Source organism: Oryctolagus cuniculus, chromosome 6 (genome assembly GCF_051225735.1).
Source record: "Oryctolagus cuniculus isolate XC-2025 breed Fujian yellow rabbit chromosome 6, ASM5122573v1, whole genome shotgun sequence".
NCBI classification, from domain to species: Eukaryota; Metazoa; Chordata; class Mammalia; order Lagomorpha; family Leporidae; genus Oryctolagus; species Oryctolagus cuniculus.
In genome coordinates, this window is record NC_142872.1 from 19,773,177 (window position 1) to 19,797,089 (window position 23,913).

Here is a 23,913-nt window from a genome sequence, read left to right on the forward strand (position 1 = left end):
GAAGTTCCTGGCTCCTGGCTTCAGATCAGCTCAGCTCTGGCCTTTGTGGCCATTTGGGGAGTGAATCAGTGGATGGGAGACACTGCCTCTCTCCCTCTCTCCCTCTCTCCCTCTCTCCCTCTCTTTCTCTCTCTCTCTCTCACCCCAGCCTCTCTGTAACTCTGCCTTTCAAATAAATAAATAAATCTTTTCTTAAAAAAAGAAATTAAGGCCATTAGAAAGTTAACATAGTAGTCATTGATTTAAGAATGATGTAAAGAAACTAGTAAAAGGCAGAAATACCATTTATACAGTAGCCTCCCTTATTCATGGTTTCACTTGCCAAGGTTTAAGTTACCCATGGTCAGTTCTGATCTGAAAATATTGGGAAATTCCAGAAACAGTTTTAAAATTAAATTGTGCATCATTTGGATGGGTATGATGTCCTCTTGTGCAATCCTATTCCATTTTACCAGGAACATGAGTTGTTCGTGTGTATACCATATCCACACTGCATACCCTACCTACCAATTGGTCACCTGGTAGCCTTCTCGGTTTTTAGACTGCCTGTCATGAACACACAGTAACCTGTGTTTACTTAGTAATGGCTCCAAAGTACAACAGTAGTGATGCTGGCAGTTTAATTGCAATACATTGTTATAAGTGTTTTATTTTACAATAGTTACTATTGTTGATCCCTTACTATGTATATGTGTAAGTTAAGCATTGTCACAGTTACATGTGTAGGGGGGAAGACAGTGTGTGTAGGGTTCAGTGCTATCTGTGGTTTCATATTCCTGTGGATCTTGGAAGGTGTCCCTCCATGGGATAGGAGAAGATTGCTGTACTTAATTTCAATAACTGATTTCTCTCATTGTAGCATCTCTTACCTAGTGACATAATATTGTCATCTTAGAACTGATGAAATTTGATATGAAAACAAGGTGAATTCAGTGTCATTTATGAAGGTATTGTTGGAATGATTGTCTTAGAATGGGATGTAACAGGGGATGCCATCTGAATGGATGTATCTAAGACTTCAGTATTAACTAGTAATATATGTAGATATACACAGGGAAGTTTTATAGTCTTTTTAAAAATGCTTGATTTTCTTCTACTTAAGTTTACTGTGAGTCAGGATTATATCAATTTTTTAATAATTTCATACATTAAATCTGTGATTTAAGGGGCAAAATGGTGCCGAAGAATGTTGTCAGGAGAAATGTTTTGGATAGGAAAATGGATAAGACATACAGGCAACCATCACTTGAAAGTAAGGTCCCAATCATAGCTGGTAAAATGGCAAATGAAGAAATACATTTCATTGTAAATTGAATTCCCATTATTTAATTTGCATTTTCATTTTCTGTAGTTCTTTTTTTTTTTTTTTTTGGCTCCCAAGACCTTATATATTTTGTGCGAATTGACACAACTTTCATAAGAAGGAGGTGGAGTCATAAAGGGGTGAGTGGGTGGAGAGGTAAAAGAGGAAAAAGCCATCTACTAATATGTAGAGTGTGGTTTAAGCTTCAGACTATGGAAACCCCTTATTTCCATTTTCATACATCGGAATAACTTACTAAGCACCCCTGGGGACAGCCTAACCCTGCACATAACTATGGTTTAAAAGGTCCCCAAGCATTTGCCTATAGTTAGCTCAGTGGTAGTATTTTAGTAAGTGTTCTAATAACTTGGCTGCTCTTGCCTTTGGTGGTGGAGGCTCCGCAAGCGCTCAGTGTCCAAATTTTGGGTCCCTATTCACATGGTCTCATGTGTTCATGTTCTGCACCTATTAATAACTCACCATAGGCTTGTGTGAGAATACATCAGACTCTATCTTGGAACTACATGATGCGCTGTCTACTTAATCCTCTCTTTTTCTCCATTACTTTTTGAAGATACACATTCCATCCTGTGTTCAGTGCTTTTATTCCCTCTTGTTCTTTTGAAGCAGGTTATAAATAAGTCTTAGAGAGTTGAGAAAATATAATACAAGTGAAAGTGAAAACAGGGGAGAACTATCACAATAATCTAAATGGCTGTAGTTGTGATGATTCCATAGTACGCAGGCTGTTTTTAAAAGTGCTTTACAGTTTTTAAGCTTTATTTACAAGTTCTTTTGGCTGTAGAATAACTGCACACTTTTTTAGAAAACAAATGATCCATTCAGATGCTTAAGAGTATTCTAGTTTTTAGAAACTAAATTATGTTTTCAAGGTCCTAACTATTGGGATGTAAAGGAGATCAATTTTGTTTTTGTTTTGTTTTGTTTTGTTTTGTTTTGAGGGGAGGAGGTAAATAAAATAAGAAGCTGTAATTTAGTACTACTTTCTTAGTACAAATCAGGTTTCAGCATGTGTATTTTACTTTTTATAATTTGGAATACTTGGTTAACTATCTATTTGGAGACTGCTAGTAAAATGTACATATTTGAAAAAATAAGAATAGTTTTCTGTGCCTTTGTAGTGGTGGGTACTAAATGAGAAGAAATGTCTGCAAGGGACAGAAAAAGGATCAGATTTTTCCACTGATCACACCTCCAAGGACCAGTGGGAAGGGACACCTCTTTTTATCAAATCTCTAAAGGAAAACTAGCAAATGGAGTTCCTGCTGTTTCTATATCAGTGATGTTTAATTATTTATATATTTGAAAACAATGAGAAAGAGAGTGAGCAAGCTTCCATCCACTGGGTCACTCCCCAAATGCCCACAGGAGCTGGGACAGGGCCAGGCTGAAGCCATCGGCCAGGAACCCCATCCAGGTCTCCATATGGGTAACAGGTACCCAAGTATTTGAGCCTTCATCATCGGCCTACAGAGTGTGCGCTAGTAGGAAGCTGGTTCAGAAGCAGAAGCGGGACTCTGTCCTAGGACTCTCATATGGGATGCCAGGATTGCAGTGTTGGCTTGGTCAGCTGTGTTGGAACACTCACATTAGTATGTGTACTGATTTTAAAAACAATTTGAGGCCCATCATTTTATGGTTCATACTGCCTTATAAGTATGGAAAATTTTCATAGACATATGCTGAAATAGATACTACACCAGGATACTAAAAGTAAGAAATATTCAGTGAATCACCAAAGTTAGACATTTGGTAAGAGCAGGAGGTGAAATTCAATGTTGTGTGTGTGTGTGTGTGTGTGTGTGTGTGTGTGTGAGAGAGAGAGAGAGAGAGAGAGAGAGATTTTGTTGCTCCAGTTTTATTTATTTATAATGTATCATGTTATTTTAATTCTCTGATCCATATTGGTGGATAGAAATTGACATGGTGGGGCTGGTGCTGTGGCGCAGCAGGTAAAGCTCCCACGTGTGATTCTGGCACTCCATGTGGGCACCATTTCGAGTCCCAGCTACTCCACTTATGACCTAGCTCTCTGCTAATGGCCTGGGAAAGCAACCAAAGATGGCTAAGTGCTTGGGCTCCTACACCCACATGGGAGACCCAGAAGAAGCTCTGGGCTCCGTGGCTTCAGCCTGCATCAGCTCCAGCTCTTGAGGTCATCTGGGGAGTGAACTAGCAGATGGAAGATGTCACTCTCTCTCTCCCTCTCCCACTCCCTCTCCCTCTCCCCCTCTGTAACTCTTCTTTCAAACAAATAAATAAATCTTTTAAGAAAAAAAGAAAAAGAAGTTGACAGGGTACAGGTACAGGAGAATTTGCTGATTTTTTGTGTAATCTTTTTTCCCTTTCTCTTTGCATTTCCTGCCTAGTATTAGTATGCTTAAATTTTTTTAAAGATTGATTTATTTGAAAGGCAGTTACAGAGAAATATATTCTATTCACTGGTTCACTCCCCAAATGATGCTAGAGCTGGGATGATATGAAGCAAGGAGATTCTTCTGGTCTCCCAAATGAGTTCAGGGATCCAAGCACTTGGCCCATTTTTACTGCTTTCCCAGGTGCCTTAGCAGGGATCTGAATGGGAAGTGGAGCAGCTGAAACTTGAACCAGTGCTCATATGGGATGGTTGTGCTGCAAACAGTGGCTTTACCTGCTATGCCACAGCATCAGCCCTGAGATTAAAAGTTTTAAGCAATAAATTAATGCACACTAGAGGGAAATCTTATAAAATATACCTGGTAGATTCCAATATCATTAACACTTGTTGAAATAGTGAACTTACTGATTTCACCTCCTGGTTCCCTTGGAAAATTCAGGTGCTTGACAACTCTGGCATGTTGTAGCTCATTTTGGTCTTGTCTTTGGAATCTAAAGAATGGTATATCTCTCTGACGACCTGCAGTGGTAGCATTAGTGATAACTACAAAAAACTTTGGCCATATATGAATCAATTATTAATGTTTAGGTATTGTGGCTTGTGTTTTCCCAGGTGCATGGCTGTTTTGTGTAGTAACACTGTAACGAGGGTATTTCGGATAGATTCGGTTGACTAAGAAGTTGAGTAACTCACACCAAGGAAGCACCCTGGTAACCTAAGGCAGAGCTGCCTGGGTGCCTGGCTGATTGTCTTGGTTCAGGGACGTGGCCCTGACTGAGCGCTGTCCACCCATCAAGGCCAGAAGCATTGTCTCAGGAAGTGCTGTGTTTCAGGTCTCAGGTCCCGTGCAGTGGGAGTGAGGGGCAGTGTCAGAAATGAAAGGTGAACCCCCATCTCTTAATCTTCACTTTGGTGTGAGTGCCTCTATTGTGCCATGTATATTGTAATTTTCATATACAATTTGGTTTAAAAACCATCCAAGTTAAGTTTTAAAGTTTAAAAAGCACACGAATTTCCTCTCCCAGCCACAATAAAATAGCAACTAGGAAATCCACACACAGACACTGACATACATGCACATGCACACACACAAGGAAACATCCACGGCTCCCAGATTATGCAAGGGTCTTCTTACAGTTTGTGGAAGGTGCATATACTGAAAAACAATGCGTGGCTTTCATGTTTCTTTGCACCAGTTTAAACAGAGAAATTTTTAAATAAGTTTTGGAGATTTTTGTTTTCTTTTTTTTTTTTTTAACTTTTATTTAATGAATATAAATTTCCAAAGTACGACTTATGGATTACAATGGCTTCCCCCCCATACCGTCCCTCCCACCCACAACCCTCCCCTTTCCCACTCCCTCTCCCCTTCCATTCACATCAAGATTCATTTTCCATTATCTTAACGTACAGAAGATCAGCCTAGCACACATTAAGTAAGGATTTCAATAGTTTGCTCCCACACAGAAACATAAAGTGAAAAATAATAGATGATCTTTTTTAAATGATGATGAAATCAGATCAGACCTATTGTCATGTTTAATCCCAGTGAGAGTCAAGTTGGGAATTGATAATTTCTTTTTTTTTTTTTTTTTTACAGAAGATCAGTTTAGTATGCATTAAGTAAAGATTTCAACAGTTTGCACCCCCATAGAAACACAAAGTGAAATATATTGTTTGAGTACTCGTTATAGCATTAAATCTCAATGCACAGCACACTAAGGACAGAGATCCTACATGAGGAGGAAGTGCACAGTGACTCCTGTTGTTGACTTTACCAATTGACACTCCTGTTTATGGCATCAGTAATCTCCCTATGCTCCAGTCATGAGTTTCCAAGGCTATGGAAGCCCTCTGAGTTCTCCGACTCTTATCTTGTTTAGACAAGGTCATAGTCAAAGTGGAGGTTCTCTCCTCCCTTCAGAGAAAAGTACCTCCTTCTTTGATGACCTGTTCTTTCCACTGGGATCTCACTCAGAGATCTTTTGCCACAGAGATCTTTTCTCACAGAGAGATCTTTTCTCTTTTTAAAATAAGGCAGAGAAGCAGAGAAAGACCTTCCATCTTCTAGTTTACTCCCAAATGCCTGCAAATAGGCAGGGCTGGGCCAGGCTGAAACCATAGCCTGGAAATCACTCCAGGTCTCCCATGTGAGTGCAAGGGACTCAAGTATTTGTGTCATCATCGTTTCCTCCTGGAGTGTGCATTAGGGGATACAGTGGACCAGGCAGCATTTTTTTTTTTTTTGACAGGCAGAGTTAGAGAGAGAGACAGAGAGAAAGGTCCTCCTTTTCTGTTGGTTCACCCCCCAAGTGACTGCTATGGCCAGCACGTTGTGGCCAGTGCGCTGTGCCGATCCGAAGCCAGGAGCCAGGTGCTGCCTCCTGGTCTCCCAGGTGGGTGCAGGGCCCAAGCACTTGGGCCATCCTCCACTGCCTTCCCGGGCCACAGCAGAGAGCTGGCCTGGAAGAGGGGCAACCGGGACAGAATCCGGCACCCCAACCGAGACTAGAACCTGGGGTGCTGGCGCCGCAGGCGGAGGATTAGCCTAGTGAGCCGTGGTGCCAGCGTCCTAGGCAGCATCTTAACTACTGCACCATTTGCCCAACCTTAACTCCATTTGTCCATGAACTTTTGGAAGTAGTTTCATGTATTCAAGTACATTTAAACATATACATAAGTCAGACTAAATGTAGATAACAAAATGTTCATATTCATCAGTAAAAAATTAGAAACTGTAAATGTTTAAAAAATAATAAGACATTATACATGCAACAGGGATAATTGTGGGGAGCAGGGCCCTGTGGGGAGCAGGGCCCGTCTCCCGCAACATGGCGAAATAAGTACTGAGACTGTCAAGACTAGACTACTGAGACTATTGAGACTAACTCCATGCGCCTGATCTCCCACCATATGGCGCTGAGAGGGAGTAAACAAATCTTACACAGCTGCTTTGTTAATTAGCTGATTCCTGACCCAACCTCTGATTGGAGGAGAACGGCGTGCTCAGCACGTGGGCAGCAAAGCACGGATTGGTGGGAGAGGACTATAAAGGCGAGATAGAAGCGGCGCAGAGGGATTTGCTTATGTGCCGCAGACATCTTACACCATGTGCCGAAAGAATAACAAGAATGCGGGCACACACCAAGTGGAATGCAGTTAGAATGTGGTTAGCACAGGAGCAAACTTGAGCGCACAACGCAGAGTCATTCGCTCAAACAACAGCGTCCGGTCCGGTGCCGTTCCTCCACCCGCGGTGGAGCAACAGATAATGATGAAATAAAATGAATAATTTATGTCAGTAAATTCAGTACCTTAAATGAAATGAGCTAGTAATTGGAAAACACAAAACACCAAAAGTGACTAAAACAATTGAGTAAATTTGAATAGCTTTGTTACTAGTTACTAAACTAATACTTTGTTACTGGGTTGTAGTTAAAAAACCTTCCACAGTGGTAGCCTCAAATCAAGAGGGCTTAGTTTAAGAATTATGTCAAACGTATGAAGATGAACTGACATCAGTTATGCACAAGCTTTTCTAAAAATAAAGCATGAAACAGCAGAAAGTCCAGAAATAGACCTACTCCATTATGACCAGTTGATTTTTTAGTAAAAGTTACCAAATAGTTTAATGGGAAAAGTCTAAGCTTTGACAAATGATGCCGATGGATTTAGATACCCATTGTGGATGAAAGACTGTGGCCACATACTTGTCAACAGCCAGAAGCAGTAGTTCAAATGGGTCTTAAGCCACTAAGAGAAAACTTAGAAAATCAGTACTTTGGCACAGGCCCAGAATAGTTTTGGTAGGACACAAATTGATAAACTGTAAAAAGAATTGCTGATTTGGATATTTTAAATATTGAAGTCTGCTTTTTCAGAAGATGTGTATGGAAATGAAAATATAATACAGAAGATGGGAGAAGATATTTGTAAACAATTTATCTGAAGTGCTTGTTTCCAGAATATATACAGGACTGTCTTCATTAAAAGAAAGCAGACAATAGTATAAAGTAGTATAAAAAAGCAGTATGAGTAAGCAGTCCACTAAAAAAGATACTCATGGAGAATGAGCTCTCGTAAAAGATGCTTAATATTAGGGAAGACAGACACGCATCCTCATGAAGATTCGATGGCTCTCAAGAGGATCTTAGCTGAGCGGTTATGTACACTCCGTGTGGAAGTGGTGCAAGGGTCAACTGAGGGCCTCCTGCCCCCAGAGATCTCCAGAACATTCCTTGGAGCCCGGCATCCCTTGGCCCATGAGGTTCTAGGGACTTGGCTCCAGATTTTTGTTCAGGTTTTGGGTGAGGATTTAAGTAGAGTGCATTCCTTTCTGAGCTCTTTGCTCAGTCCTGTGTCCACTGGCGCTGCCCTTGTTTTTTCCACATTGACTTGTACAGAATATTCAACTGCATTGCTGCTTTTCAAAATTACATACCTTTATGTTTAAAATAAGGAACAGTGTTCATAATGGTTGTGGATTACCAGTCATTTCAGGAATTCTAGGGAATCGTCTGGAAGACGTTGGGTGTTTGGAATAGGGGTATGTCAGAGGACCTCCCTGTCTCCTGAGCTCTGGGGCCCTACTGCCTTTGCTCTCTTTCTGTTCCAGACTGTGTCCAGATGATCTGAATTCTTCACCCTGTATTATAAAGAACTGTTTGCCGGGGCCGGCCGTGGCTCACTCGGTTAATCCTCCACCTGCAGCGCTGGCATCCCATATGGGCGCCGGGTTCTAGTCCCGGTTGCTCCTCTTCCGGTCTGGTGCTCTGCTATGGCTCGGGAGTGCAGTGGAGGATGGCCCAAGTGCTTGGGCCCTGTACCCGCGTGGGAGACCAGGAGGAAGCACCTGGCTCCTGGCTTGGGATCAGCATAGCTCTGGCCGTAGCGGCCATTTGAGGGGTGAACCAATGGTGGGAAGACCTTTCTCTCTGTCTCTCTCTCTCTCACTGTCTAACTCTATCTGTCAAAAAAAAAAAAAAAAAAACAAAAAACAAAACTGTTTGCCCCTCTATGATACTGCCCAGCTAACTTTGCATGTCCATCAAAGTATACAGGAAAGCAGTCTTCCAGTCCACCAGGTCCTCTTTCTAAGAGTCCAAGTTGTGCTTGTCCCACTTTTTTTTTTTTTTTTTTTGCTGTTTCACATGTGCAATAGAATTTATTTCATGTACAATATTTTGAGCCTATTTTCTCAAAATTAAGGAAACATTCAGAAAAGAATTTTTAAATTTCCTAATTAATTGTCTAAAATCCAATTTAATTAGCTTAAAATAGAATTTTTTAAAATCATATTAATTATACAAATGAGTGATCTAAAAATGTGTCATAACAGACAAAATTTTCAGACTTTAGTTAAGAGCTTTCAGCATTTGTTTATAGGCGAGAGCTGTTATGATTGACATGGTTGCGACCCACTATGCTTCAGAGGATCCAGCCCCTGGTGTCAGATCTGCTGCATGAACCTGGACATACACACAAGATCCTCTGAGCTGCTCTTCATTGGATTACTCTGTGGGTGGCTGTTACTGCTGCTGAGCACGGAGTAGCCATGAGGATTCTTATACTGCTAGAATTTTAGGTTAGTACTATATTATACCAACTCAAATGACGGCGATTCCACAATACGCAGCTGCTTACATAGAGCTGTATATATTTCTAGGAGATACTCCTGGTTATGATACCTTTGTGTCATACCCTGAAGGCACACAGGGCTTGCACTATTGAAATTTTAATACCTTCTGCCATATCAGCTTTCAAAAATCTTCCAGTTTATGCTATCAGCAACTGTAGAAGTGCCATTTTTCTCGTGTCTTTATCCATAGTGAATATTAATACTCTTTTACGGTTACAGTATACTTTATAGATTTTTTTTTTTTAAAGGCAGAGTGGACAGTGAGAGAGACAGAGAGAAAGGTCTTTCTTTTTTTTCCATTGGTTCACCCTCCAATGACTGCTGTGGCCAGCACGCTGTGGCCGGCACACTGATCTCATCTGAAGCCAGGAGCCAGGTGCTTCACCTGGTCTCCCATGTGGGTGCAGGGCCCAGGGACTTGGGCCATCCTCCACTGCACTCCTGGGCCACAGCAGAGAGCTGGACTGGAAGAGGAGCAACCGGGACAGAATCCAGCGCCCCGACCGGGACTAGAACCCGGGGTGCCAGTGCCGCAGGAGGAGGATTAGCCTATTGAGCTGCAGCGTCGGCCATACTTTATAGATTTTTAATGTTTGTTTTCATAACTTGTATTTATTATGTACATTATATGCTCATAATCTTTGACCATTTTCCCATTAATCTCTTAGTCATTGAAAGCTACACCTAGGTCTCTAACTGCAAGGTTATTTAAGTTCACAGGAAAATGCAGCAGTTAATACAGCTAGCATCCCAGTTTCATCAGTTTAGCTCATGTTCTTTAGTTGTAAATTCTGTTGATCACATTGCACCCCTTGTATACTCTTCGCTAACTGCCTAATTTCTTTCCTGACTCCCTAGATTTGACCAGTTTTCTCAAACTTGCCTATGTAATGTTCATCCCTATTTTATAATTTTATTACATATGTATATATCCATAAAATATATACCATTATTTTGTGTTTTAAAAATTTGCAGAAGTAGAATCAGACAGTAGAACTCCTTTTAGAAGCTGCCTTTTTAAAATCCATATGGTACTTGTCAGATTTATTCAGGTTGTTGCATGCAGCTGTAATCCACCTTTTAATCTGTGATTTTACTTAAACATTTATTTATCCACTACCCTAGTGATGAATGCCCATTTTATCTCCTTTTTTTATTCTTTTGGAATTGTAAACAATGTAATAATGATCATTCTTTTGAAAGTCTTGTGTACCTGTGCAGGAGTTTCTCTTGGATATATACTTGTTAGTAAGATTGTGGTTTTTGAAGATACATATCTTCATATTTACTATAAACGCTATCTAATTGTCCATCAGGGTGACTATACACTTCATTCAGACTGTGTTTTCCCACATCCATGCCAACCACCTCCTGGCATTGTCAAACTTGATTGTTACTTCTCATCTGTACTCATCTCTCAGTAATTGGTAGAACAATTAGAACATTTTGAAAAAGAAGAAACAAAAAAAACAGAACACTATCAACCCATTTGACCTAATCTATACTTACGGAAAATTTTATGTCCAGTGTACATGGGCTAGTCATCAAGGTGGATTACTCTGAAAACATACAGATGTGTTTTTTGGTAACGGTGGATTTCAGGGAAGTTAATAATAAAAGAAAGAGGCCGGTATTGTGGGGTAGTGTGTAAAACCGCAGCCTGCAACGTCAGAGCCCATACAGGCACCATTCCACATCCCAGCTGCTCCACTTCTGACCCAGCTCCCTGGTAATACACCTGGGAAAGCAGTGGAAGATGGCCCAAGTGCTTGGGTTCCTGCCCTAACATAGGAGACCCAGAGGAAGCTCCTGACTTCTGCCTGGCTCAGCCCTGGCTGTTGTGGCCATTTTGGGAGTTAGCCAACAGATGGAATATCTCGCTCTCTCTCCCTCTCTTTCTTTGTAACTCTGCATCTCAAATAAGTAAACTTTAGAAAAAGAAATATTTAAAAATTATCTTAATTTTGGAAATAAAAAACAGTACAAAATAACATAAAAGTAACAGAAGAACTTAGGAAATATTTGAACTGAATGAAAATGAGTACACAGCATGCCACAACAAGTGAGTTGCAGCCAACTTATGGGGACATTTATAGCATTAAATTATTGGTTAGATTATTGGTTAAGAAGTTAGGTCCATCCTGAGTTAGAAAAGGAAGAGCAAATTAAACACAACGTATGTAAAAGAAAGTACATAATACATGCAAGACTGTCATTTAAAAATAGAGAAAAATAGTTTTTTTCAAAAAATAAATTTGTTTCTACTTCAAATGAGCAAAGAAAAATGAGAGAATATGTTTATTTAAAGGAAGATATCAGTACAGTTTCTCTGAAATTAAAATGATTATAAGGACATAGTTGTGTCTGTTTATATCAAGCAAGTTTCCAGCCTTAGATGAAAGAGACACATTTCTTGCAAAATGCATATTGACAAAATGATTGAAGAAAAAAAGCAGGACATTTGTGGAACCCTGTGTATTATGTAATTAAACGTATAATTAAACATTTCTCCCAAAAGCAAATTCTGATTTTGGAGTTCTACCACGTATCTAAGGAAGATGTACTACAGATTCCTTAAGTAATTTGAGAGAGTCAACTCTTTTTTTATTAATTTGTTTTATTTATTTATTTATTTATTTGACAGGCAGAGTAGACAGTGTGAGAGAGAAGACAGAGAGAAAGGTCTTCCTTTGCCGTTGGTTCACCCTCCAATGGCCGCCGCGGCCGGCGCATCGCGCTGATCCGAAGGCAGAAGCCAGGTGCTTATCCTGGTCTCCCATGGGGTGCGGGCCCAAGCACTTGGGCCATCCTCCACTGCACTCCCGGGCCACAGCAGAGAGCTGGCCTGGAAGAGGGGCAACCGGGACAGAATCCGGCGCCCCGACCGGGACTAGAACCCGGTGTGCCAGCCCCGCATTAGCCTAGTGAGCCGCGGTGCCGGCCTCCTTAAGTAATTTGAAAGGAGAGAATGTCCCCCAGTACTTTTTATGAGGACAGCATTATGCTGATATCAATAACAGGAAAAGGCAATACAGGAAAAAGAGCTGTCACATAATCTCACCTGAACGTAGACACTGAGATCGTCACAAATATGAGGAAGTGAAATCTGGTAGTAGGTGAAAGGACTAATCAGTCGTGGCCAAGAAGAGGTTATCCAGAGAATGCAAAGATGACTTAACAGGAAAAATACCTGTGGGGTCAGCTTTGTGGCGAAGCAGGTAGAGACAGAGAGGGCAAGAGAGATCTTCCCTCTGCTGGTTTACCCCCCAAATGGCCACAGTGGCCGGGGCTGGGCCAGGCTGAAGTTGGGAGCCAGGACCTTTTTCTGGGTCTCCCACGTGGGTGCAGGGGCCCAAGGATTGGGCCATCTTTTGCTGCTTTCCCAGACACATCAGCAGGGAGCTGGACTGGAAGTGGAGCACCCGACTTGAACTGGTGCCCTTCTGCGATGCTGATTTCACAGGTGGCTGCTCTACCTGCTACACCACCACAGCAGCCCTAGAATTCCTTCCTTGTAAGAGAGTCTCAGCGAAGCAGCATTAGACACAACTGTCTCCAGCCTCTTCACAGGCCTCTGTGGAAACTCTTGGTTAAAATCATTCGTGATTGTGTAAGATTGTATATTTTCCCTGTTGTCAGGAATAAGACAGGAACGGCCTTCTAACCACTTACATTGATCACTGCACTGCAGAGCCTAGCAACTACAGAACTCAAATAAACAAACAAGTGCGACACAACTTAAAAGTTAAAGGCAAGTAGATAAGGAAGGAAGAAGAAAAATTGCATTCATTTGCAGACAACATGTTCATGCATATAAAATATCCCAAGGAATCTATAAAACAGCTGCTGGAACTAATCAGTGACTTTATCAAGTCACAGGATGGAGTGCCAGTTTGCAGAAATGCGTTTGTGTGAGAGCATGTGTCTGTGTGTGGCAGTTCTTTCGTTTTTGTTTTTTTTTTTAATTTTTTCTTTTTAGTTTTTTTCTTTTTGTTTTTAGTTCTTTCGTTTTCTTTCAGCGTTGTTGTGTTTACCTTCGTGTCAGATCTACATACTGTGTTTTCTGAGAGTCATTGTCAGAAATCAAGCAGAGTAAATTTGGTGGTAACCAAATCTAAATAATTTCTTAGATGGCCATATAGCCTAGGTATTTCCTTTCATACGTACAGTTTCAAAATCATTTCCTTCTCTTCATAGGAACAGTTACGCACTGCCAAGGTGCAAGAAAAACAAAAACAAAGCCATTTGAGTCAGGGTTTAAAATGCAAGACAGTAGGGGCCGGTGCCGTGGTCTGGTAGGTTAAGACTCTGCCTGCAGCGCTGGCATCCCATGTGGGCACCGGTTCGAGTCCCGGCTACTCCTCTTACAATCCAGCTCTCTGCTTATGGCCTGGGAAAGCAGTGGCAGATGGCCCGAGTGCTTGGCCCCTCCATCTGCATGGGAGACGCAGAAGAAGCACCTGGCTCCCAGCTTCCGATCAGCCTAGCTTCGGCCCGTGTGTCCATTTGGGGAGATTTTGTGACTCTGCCTCTCAGATAAGTAAATAAAATCTTGAAAAAAAAAAAAAGATACCAATTTTCAAAATACGTTGCTATTTATTGTATGAGAAATAACTCATTTAAATAGTCTAGTTAAAATATTTACCTTTTTAAACTTGCATAAATTAATAAAGTTGTTTAAGAACTTTGTTGCAACTCAGAGTATTTCTATTAATAGTGTAGCCTTTGGGGTCCATTTTTAAACTTAAGAAAAATTGTTTTCCAGTAAACAGATTGTTTCTTATAATATTCATGTAATCTGGCTCATCATCTTGTATATTGTATAATTTCCGACTTGCATCATAATATGTATGCTTATTAATTAATGTATCAGGATTTATAAATTTCATGTTTTTTACTCTTTTTGTGTATAAGATAAAAGATACATTGATATTTTTTTTTTGTCACTCATGTGCTGAACTCCAAGTAGTATAATATTTTTTCTCTCTCATGCACTTGGGCAAGTTCTTTTTAGTGAAACTGCTGAGACATTGAATGGACACATTTTTGTAAAACAGGTAGTGTGAAATTGTTACTCAAATGTGTTTACTGCCTTACTCCAGTAACCCTAATTGATTCTAATTTAAAGTTTACTTTTGAGTAGATGACTGTGCAGTGGCATTCTGTGTTTTTTTTCCATTTTAATTTCCTTCATTATTGGTCAGGTTGATCATCTTTTCTTGTCATCAACCACTAGGATTTTTCTATTGTGATTTTTCTATCATGTAGTCTTGGAATCCTTATGAAGGCCAATCTCTCTGTCTCTGAATTACTATATTTAAGTACATTTCTTTATTACTTGTATTGCAAATACTTTATTCCATTATGTCAAATATGATTATGATGGTCTTGTCATAAAGCACTTTTCTTTTTTTTCTTTTTTTTTTTTTTACATTTATATATGATCAAATTTGATATCGCTGTCCAATATGGTTACTCCATTTTAGTGTTTCTTTAAGAAGGCCTCTCAGGGGCCGGCGCTGTGGTGTAGCAGGTAAAGCCACCACCTGCAGTGGCTGGCATCCCATACAGGCACCAGTTCAAGTCCCAGCTGTTCCACTTCCAATCCAGCTCCTTGCTAAGGAACCTGGGAAAACAGTAGATGATGACCCAAGTCCTTGGGTTCCTGCGCCATGTAGGAGACCTTGAAGAAGCTCCAGGCCCTTGGATCATTCTAGCTGCAGCCACTGAAGCCATTTGGGGAGTGAACCAGCAGATCAAAGATCTCTCTCTCTGCCTCTGCCTCTACCTCTCTGTAACTCTGCCTTTCAAATAAATAAATAAATCCTTTTCTTTTTATAAAGAAGGCCTCTCTTCTCAAATTATAATTGCCTTTCTACTAATTGCCTTTTTCTAATTATGTTTTAAAAACTCAGTATCCATTTGCTTTTAGGTATCTCTCTCTGTGTGTATAAATACATAAAAATGTCTGAACATAGCACCTGAGCTGTTGGTTGAGACACCTGCATCCCTTAGCAATGTGTGTGGGTTTGAGTTCTGTTTCTGCTTCTGTTTCTAGGTTGCAGATAATGTGTGCCCTGTGAGGCAGCAGGTAAGGGCTCAAGTAGTTCATTCCCTATCACCCACACTGTAGACTGGGATTGGTTCCCTGCTGCTGGCTTCAACCCGGTCCAGTATTGGCTGCTGTGAAACTTCAAAAAGTTTGTGGAAAATGGGATCAAAAGATAATGTGCATGTTTTTAAGACCTATTATATTCATACATATATCTGTATATATATGAGTATATATTATGAAAATATTGTAACCACCTAAGAAATTTGAAAAAGCGATTTCTTTATATTTTCATTCCCTGTAATCACTGTTAGAATTTTGCTGTGCTGTTGTTACTACTCTTTTGTTTTTCTGCACTTGTATTGAGTTCTTTTACCCATTCTACAAAAGTATATGATTTTTTTCATTTTAAAAAATATTTATGTTCATCTGTTTGAAAGGAAGAGTGACAGAAGAGCACGGGGAATGCTTGCATCTGCTGGTTTACTCCCTAAATTCCTACAACAGCCAGGGCTGGGACAGATCAACTCCAGGAGTCCAGAACTCCATCCAGCGGCCCACCCACTTGAGCCATCACCTGCTACCTCCCAGGATGCATTATTAGGAAGTTGGATAGTAGGCAGAGTACATAGGACTTGAACTGCACCCCAGTACGGGATACAGCTGTACCACATTGGGGCTTAACCCACCGTGTCCTAACACTTCATTTTTAAACACAGTTTGTCATTTACCATTTAAGAACTGCATGACATGTGTTTCCCCTAAATATTCCATAATTTATGGACTGTTCAGATGGTTCCCAATTATTTATTACTTTGAAACATGGATATTATGCCATGTGCTTGTTCCTTTGTGGGGCTATGTTTCCTGCTTGTTGGATTCCAGACCACCCCTCCCAACCCTGGTCCCTGCATGATACAAGAATTTAAAGCAGAGACACATGTAAAGTACAAAAATGGGAGTAGGGTTTATTTAAAGAGAGAGTGAATACATATTGAGATGCGACTGTAGACAATGCCACAGGGAGGGATACTTGATGTGAGAGAGCCAAAAAGAGAGAGACAACATGGGGAAGAGTTCCTGTCCATGTGGAGGCAGGGAGGGAGGAAGAAGGAGAAGGAGAGAGAGAGAGCAAGTGAACACTGTTCACACCAGCCCAGTGGACCCCTTTATGGGGTCGAAAGTGGAGCCCAAACTGAATATATAAAAGGCGGTGGTGTCCTCTGGTATTCTCCTGGTGTCTCCACATGGAATTCAGCTTTTTTTTTTTTTTTCCATTATTTACTTATTTGAAAATCAGAGTTACAGAGAGAGGAGAGGCAAAGAGAGGTCCTCCATCCACTGGTTCACTCTCCAATTGTCCGCAACGGCTGGAGCCTCGTCCACCTGAAGCCAGGAGCCAGGTGCTTTTTCTGGGTCTCCCACGCAGGTGGAGGGGCCCAAGGACTTGGGCCATCTTCTATTGCTTTCCCAGGCCATAGCAGAGAGCTGGATCAGAAGTGGAGCAACGAGGACACGAACCGGTACCCATATGGGATGCCAGCACTGCAGGTGGTGGCTCTACCTGCTATGCCACAGCGCTGACCCCATGGAGTCCAGTTTTCATGTGTTCACTGTGTCCTCTTCTTGGATGTAGTGGGGATTGAGGTGCATCCTGGGAAAGTGGGTGCACTAGATTGGCATGCAAGAGGTGGAGTTAGGTTGCACCTCTACAACAGAAACCATGGAAAATGTCTTTTATTCCCTGACTCTTTGTGTAGCTCTGTATCATTGCTTATTTAAGAAGTTCTTTTCTTCTCCAAAACCCTAATCAAATCTCTTCTGCTTATTTTTCTTTAATACTTTTGTATCACTGGATTTAATAAAGAAAAGCAAGGAGGTCTTATTTTGAATGTTATTCCAGGAATACATTGCCCGAGCTGCAATTCCTGAGTCCAGAGGTGTAAGTAACACGGGTCTCTGAGGACTTCCCAGCCAGCACTGATTTATGTGGTCACAAGTGTAAGTTGGAAGGTATCAGATTAACTTTTCCCATTTACTATGCATTATGATTTTATATGCATAGTTGTGCCTCATTATTGGATTTGACATTCCTTAATTACCAACTAAAACTATTTCTCAGCTTGTTTTCCTCCTGTTGGAGTTGTATGTTTAATTACTAATTTTACTGCTAGGGTTCTTGATGTCTCTGTATAAAATAGATGTGATATAATCATATACATATCGAATGTTTTCTAAATCTACTTTGTCTTTTTGGTTTAACTTCATTTAGTTTTCCTTTCAGAGTTTGCAATAACCTGTTTTAAAAGTAATAATGTTTTGTAATTAGTTATTTTAAAATTTTTATTTAATTTTATTTGGAAGACTTGGAGGCAGACACACACACACACGCAGAAAGAGAGAGAGATCTTCCATCTGATGACTCACTCCCCAAAGGGTTGAATCAGACTGAAGCCAGGAGCCCAGAACTCTTTCCAGGTCTCCCATATGGATGGCAGGGACTCAAGTACTTGAGCCATCTTCTATTATCCCCCAGTGTGAGGCTAGCAGGAAGTTGTGTTAGAAGTACATGAGCTGGGACTTGAACCAGGGATTTGGATATGAGATGAGGGTGTCCCTAAAGGAGAGTCGAATCACTCTGCCAAATGCCTGCCCCATTAGTTATGCTTTTAAGGTAGTTATTTTATCAGTTGAGAATATTTTGGTAGAATCTTCTTCAAATTAGAATGTCTGCTAGTAGAGAGGTCTTTACAAAGAATCTTGATGTTGCCTTTGACTCTAATTATTCAAAAATGTCAACTAATCCCTCAGATAAGAACATGAATTTAATTCTTATTTAATTTGCAAATACTAAAAACCATCTATAATTAATAGCTTTTTACATAATGGAACCAATAAAACACCTTCACTACGTGTAACAATATAAAACTTACTAGAATAAAAGAGAAGTTCTACAGTTAGTTTCAGTAAAACTTTGGATGAAAATAAAATGGCTTAAATGTTACTGTTTATTACAACCAAGCTAGAAGTCAGAGGTGACAGTTACCCAAGTATTTTCTATTCTGTTAGGAATTACAGTCTGCTTACTTTTCTGTTTTTATTCCTTGATCCGTTGCTTTCAGATATTTTTCTACTATTTCATTTTCCTTTCAAACCACAAAAATTATATATATTAATATTAATGTCACACATATATAATATGTATCTGTGATGAATTTGGAGTAAGATTTTCACCATCTTCCATTGAAATTTATATTACATTAAAGCATGAATGAACTATTACACTGAATGGCAATATTAATTTTAACCGGAAACAAGTATTGCAAATTCCAGTACAGTTGATCTCGGAGGGTGGAAGCCATGGAGAAAAGTAATCACGTGGAGACACTGAGAGTGTCCTCTTATTTCACCTCCAGTAGGAATGGGCAGGGCTTCATTCCTGATAGGTTTTTGCCATTTGCCATCCTGGACATCACACCTCTGGGGCTGCTGCTTTTCAGAACCTGTTTATTTCCCTTCTCAGCAGCACCTTTATACCGTGGGGCCCACTCCTAGTCATGGGCTGTCTCCTCTCTAGTTGAACTTGAGTGGTGGTCTCATCCATTCTCATGGCCCAAATGCCAGTTATCTGCCATGGACGCCAGATTCTACAGTCCCAGTGCAGACCTCTCCTTTGAACTCCAGGCTTGTATATGCAGCTACCTACCTGTCATGGCAGCATGAGAGCAGATGTATCCCATTTACATTCCAGATGAACTGATTTTTTTCCTTTGCTAGTTCGCCTTGCTGCACATCACTCTATATTATTGATGGCTAACTGTTGAGTTACATCTGACAGGGATTGAATCATATTGTGATCCTCATATTGCAAATTTCTCCAGTTGCTTCAAACTGCATATGCATATGGGTTTACCCTCTATGCCACAGTGCCGGCCCCAAATGTTATTTATTTATTTATTTTATATGATTTATATCAACAGGGCTGACATGGCTCAGCGGATAAACCTGCAGCCTGTGACACGGACATCCCTTATGGGCGCTTGCTTTTGTCCCAGCTGCTCCACTTCTGATCCAGCTCCCTGCTAATGTGCCTGGGAAAATCAACAGAAGATGGCCCAAAGTATTTAGGCTTCTGCCACCCATGTGTGAGACTCAGATGCAGCTCCTGGCTTCAGCGTGGCCCAATCCTAGCTGTTGTGGCCATCTGGGAAGTAAACCAGCAGATGGAAGATATTCTCTCTCTCTCTCTGTGTGTGTGTGTATCTGTGCTTGTATCACTCCCTCTGTCTTTTTTTTTTTTTTTTTTTTGACAGGCAGAGTTAGAGAGACAGAGAGAAAGGTCTTCCTACCATTGGTTCACCCGCCAAATGGCTGCTATGGCCGGCGCCACCTATCCAAAGCCAGGAGCCAGGTGCTTCCTCCTGGCTTCCCATGCAGGTGCAGAGCTCAAGCACTTGGGCCATCCTCCACTGCCTTCCTGGGCCACAGCAGAGAGCTGGCCTAGAAGAGGAGCAACCGGGACAGAATCCGGCGCCCCAACCGGGACTAGAACCCTCAGTACTGGCGCTGCAGGTGGAGGATCAGCCTAGTGAGCCGCGGTGCCGGCCACTCCCTCTGTCTTTGACTTTCAAATAAATAAATACATCTAAATAAATATTAATATCTATTAAATTTTGAGAGCATATGACTTAGTACTCTATTGTCCTTTACATTCCTAAGTTTGAAGTACTTCCTAATAAAGGTTGACAAAGGTAATAAAGCATTTTCCATCTTGTCATTTTCTGCCAGTCTGTCCCAGATCCTTACAGTGTTACTTTTCCTGTAGTCCCTTTTTTCAGCTTTTTCTGCACGGTAAAGATGCTTTTTGTTTAACATCCACTGCCATGCTTTAAAATCGAAGGAACGCAAGCCTGAGAGACATTTATAAACTCGAGACCATGCTTGTACAATGACAAGAATGAAGTGGGCAGGGAACCCATTTCATGCTGGAAAAGCTGATTGTAGCAGGGCCATGAGAATATTTGTTATGTATATCAAATATAAAAGGCTGCTTAAGGTGCAGATTCAGGGGCCGTGTCCCTTAGTGGCTGGGAACATTCTGGACTTTTTATAAAAAAGTCTGAGAGTTACCAGTATTTGTAGGTGCCTGGATTGGCTCAGTGCTGAGAGCTCTACTGGTGATTGAAATGTGTATATGGAACTTTAAATATTTATCAGTGATGTTGATGAATGATACATTCTGTAGGTGGAATTTGGAGTTAAATGACTCTTAATTTCATGTTTTGAAGTTCTCTAGTATATAAATGTCTTTTGTAAAACATAGTGCATGAGTGTAGTATCCCTGATGTGGTCTGGTATGTGCAGAGAGCTTTGGGTTGCAGAGTTTATACTATATTATTTCAGCTCTTTAGTTGTATATGTTCTCCTAAGGCAGCCTCTAATAAATCAGCATGAGTTCTTATTAGTGTTTTCTTACGCGCTAGTGGGACATTTATAAGAGAGTAAGGAAGGGTTAGAAGGCTAAAAAGTCAAGCATGTTCTTTAGGTTCTCCCTTGTCATATACACATCTGCATCTGAGGTTTCCCCGGTTAAGAAACGGGTCATGCAAGAAAGAACTCTGCTGGTACGAAGTTTATTCCTCTTTTTAATTGGGAGAATAGCATGATAAATTCTTGGATATTGCTTAATACCATTCAGAATGTGGTGTGAAGAACTGTCCAAGGACCATAAATGGGTAAAACAGACACCACTACCTCATTTTGCTGATGTGGGGGCAAATGAAAAAAAGAACATAAAAATCTAGCCTAAGTAAACTCCTTAAGTATTGCATTTCCTTCTCTCCAGGACATTCTCTGACCCATAGTATGTACTCTGTAAATATTGTCAAGTACATTAGCTGTTATATGCATTTGATTTTTAATTGAATCCTAAAAATAAGTTGCAGCAAGTTTGCCATGTCTGTGAGTCCCCAAGCTGTGGTCCTTTAGTAGTTTGCTCCATTAATCTTGTTCCCATGGCAACATGAATTTGCATCTACTCTCTAGGGGTGTGTAGGAGGTTGGCAACGTCTCTGTCAATTGTGAGGTCAACCTGGCAGTGATGAGTGCTTCCCCAATCTGCAGCTGTGCAGCCTCCTCAGTGGTCTCATTGAGTTCCACTTATGGCTGTGCATGAGATAAGTGCTGTGAGTGGACAGCACTATGGTGAATGGCCCTGGGAAGTCACGGACCGACTAACCCTTTAATAACTAGGTGTGTGAGGAGCACACATTGAGTGGCAAGTTGGAAGCTGATTTTTAGTGTTTAAAAAATAATATAGGTCAAGCAAAGTTAATAAACCTAAATTTGTCTCTGGACTCAGTATGGAACAAGTAAAATTCATTTGCAGCAAAAGAAAGTCACATTGTTATGACTTCTGAGAATCCTGATTGATGAAGCTATGGAAATGTTTCTGTGCTGTTGAATTTAACAAAATTTAACAAAAAACACAAGCACATGTGTTTGATCATCTTGCATCGCAGTACTGCATTTTTCAACTTGAGCAGTGTGGGTTAGATACAGATAAGGGTGTTCTCGGAGCAAACCGGAGAAGAGCTTTTTCCTGAGAGTTAATTCTGATTTTTTTTTTTTTTTTGAGGAAGGAAAAGTATGCAAACTCAAACTTTTCCTTTCACCTCATCAGCCCTTTCTCCTGGGTCTCCTTTGCTGTGCTGTTGTCTGCTTCTCAAGTTCCCTGCTTTCTTGAGTTTTAGTCTTAGAGACACCTGTCTCTGCTCCTTGGGCACTCGGGACTGAAATTACAGCATTATCCCGCATTCCCCCATGTTCCAACATCACACCATGGACACCCTTGGCTTGTAGCCTGCTGATGTGGAGGAGAGTCCAAAATAAATCTCCCATGTACTTGCTTTCTCCCTGTCATTAGTACAGCCACCATATGTTGCTTCATCATTCTGGCCACCGTGATCTTGCACCTGGACTGTTGGAACCAACTTCAAACTGACCTTCCCCACTGCCCCCTTGTCACTCTAACGTTCTGTTTTCCAAAGACAAACAGGAATGGTCTTGTTCAGAATTTATGTCATATTGTGCTCTCTGCTGTCAGCTGTTTCAAACTATGCTTCAAGTAAAACCTGAATGTCTTATTCTGTTCTTGAGAGCCATATCTGAATTACACCCTGCCAACCTCTCTGTTCTTTTTTTGGGCTGTTGTATATGTGTGTCTATGTATGTATCTGTGTGTCTCATGTTACTGCCTCTGCTCTATGCCACTTGGCAGGTTTTTAACGGAATCTTTGCTTATCCATGCATTTTCCTCACTGACCTTACATCAATGCCACCATTATTTATTATTTTTGTCTTTTAAAAGTAAATGGTTTTTTTTTTTTTTTATTTTGGAGGCATAGAAAGAGAGAGAGAGAAAGAGAGATCTTATCTGCTGGTTCATTCTCCAAATGCCTGCAAGAGGCAGACTGGGCCTATTGGAGGTTATGGGCTCTGAATTCATTCAAGGTAGGACATGTGGCTGGCAGGGACTTAGGTACACGAGCCATCATCCGCTGCCTCCCAGCGTCTACTCTGGGAGGCAGCTGGAGTCAGGAGCCAAAGCCAGGAGTCAAACCTAGGCAGGCACTGTATGTGGGGCATGGTGTCTTTGGTAGGCTAAATGCCCACTCCTGGGTATTGCTGCGGTTACTACAGTAGCCTTCCAACGAGTCTTGTATCTCTCCATTCTAGGCTTTCTTCAGCATCGGACAGTAGGCTAGGTCATGTAGGTACTTCATTTACAAGTTCAGTGCTTGCTGTAGGAATTATAATGGAAAAAATAAAATGTGCTGCCCTTTGTCTCTCTTCCTGGTTTCTGCCTTCTAGGACCAGCCCTGCTTCTCCTGCTACTTGTCTCTCTATTAGTAAGCAGGATAGCTGTATTACTTAGTCTTTATGTTTCATTTATTTAAGTGCATGTTTTACTGTTTCATAAACACATGAGGGAAAAAGCATAGATTGTTAGAAATAACAATTTTAACTTGAACACTTTAAAAATATTTACCTGAAAGGCAAAGAAATAAAGAGAAAGAGAGAGAGAGACGGGCCCTATCCAGTGGTTCCCTGCCCAAATGCCTGCAGTGGCCAGGGCTGTGCCAGGGTGAATCTGGGAACTCAGTCCAGGTTTCCAGTGTGAGTAGCACGGACCCAGTTACTTGAGCCGTCACGTGCTGCCTCCCAGGGCGCACAGTAACAGGAATTAATAGGAGTCGTGAGCAGAGCCTGGGCTGGAACAGACACACTTTGATGTGGCATTTTAAACACTAGGACAAATACCTATCCCCAAAGTGTATACTTTGGTGAACACAAATAGATATATTCAGTTCCTAGCGTGTTTCTCCCAGATTCGTAGCCTTGGTGCGTGGCACCCCTCTGCCTGCGACACCATCTCTGTTCTCCCACTTAGGTTCTTCTTTTGTATGGCTGACTTCTTCTTGGACTTTAGGGGATGCCTCAAATGCTGTCGTCTTTGAAAG

The 23,913-nt window shown here is 41.0% G+C and overlaps 1 protein-coding gene across 8 annotated transcripts in view; it reads left to right on the forward strand.

Moving 5' to 3' along the window:
- ADAMTS19 (ADAM metallopeptidase with thrombospondin type 1 motif 19) overlaps positions 1 to 23,913 on the forward strand; it is a 220,139-nt gene that overhangs the window by 21,171 nt on the left and 175,055 nt on the right. Inside the window, exon 1 of one of the 8 annotated variants that reach the window (XM_089335836.1) lies at positions 13,764 to 13,879. The exons of 5 other annotated variants lie outside the window; for them this stretch is intronic. The gene's annotated coding sequence lies outside the window, so the exon portion shown is untranslated. Of the gene's footprint in view, positions 1 to 13,763; positions 13,880 to 17,291; positions 17,405 to 23,913 lie in introns of those variants that run through there. 2 more of the 8 variants (XM_089335835.1, XM_089335838.1) reach the window with 2 other exon arrangements.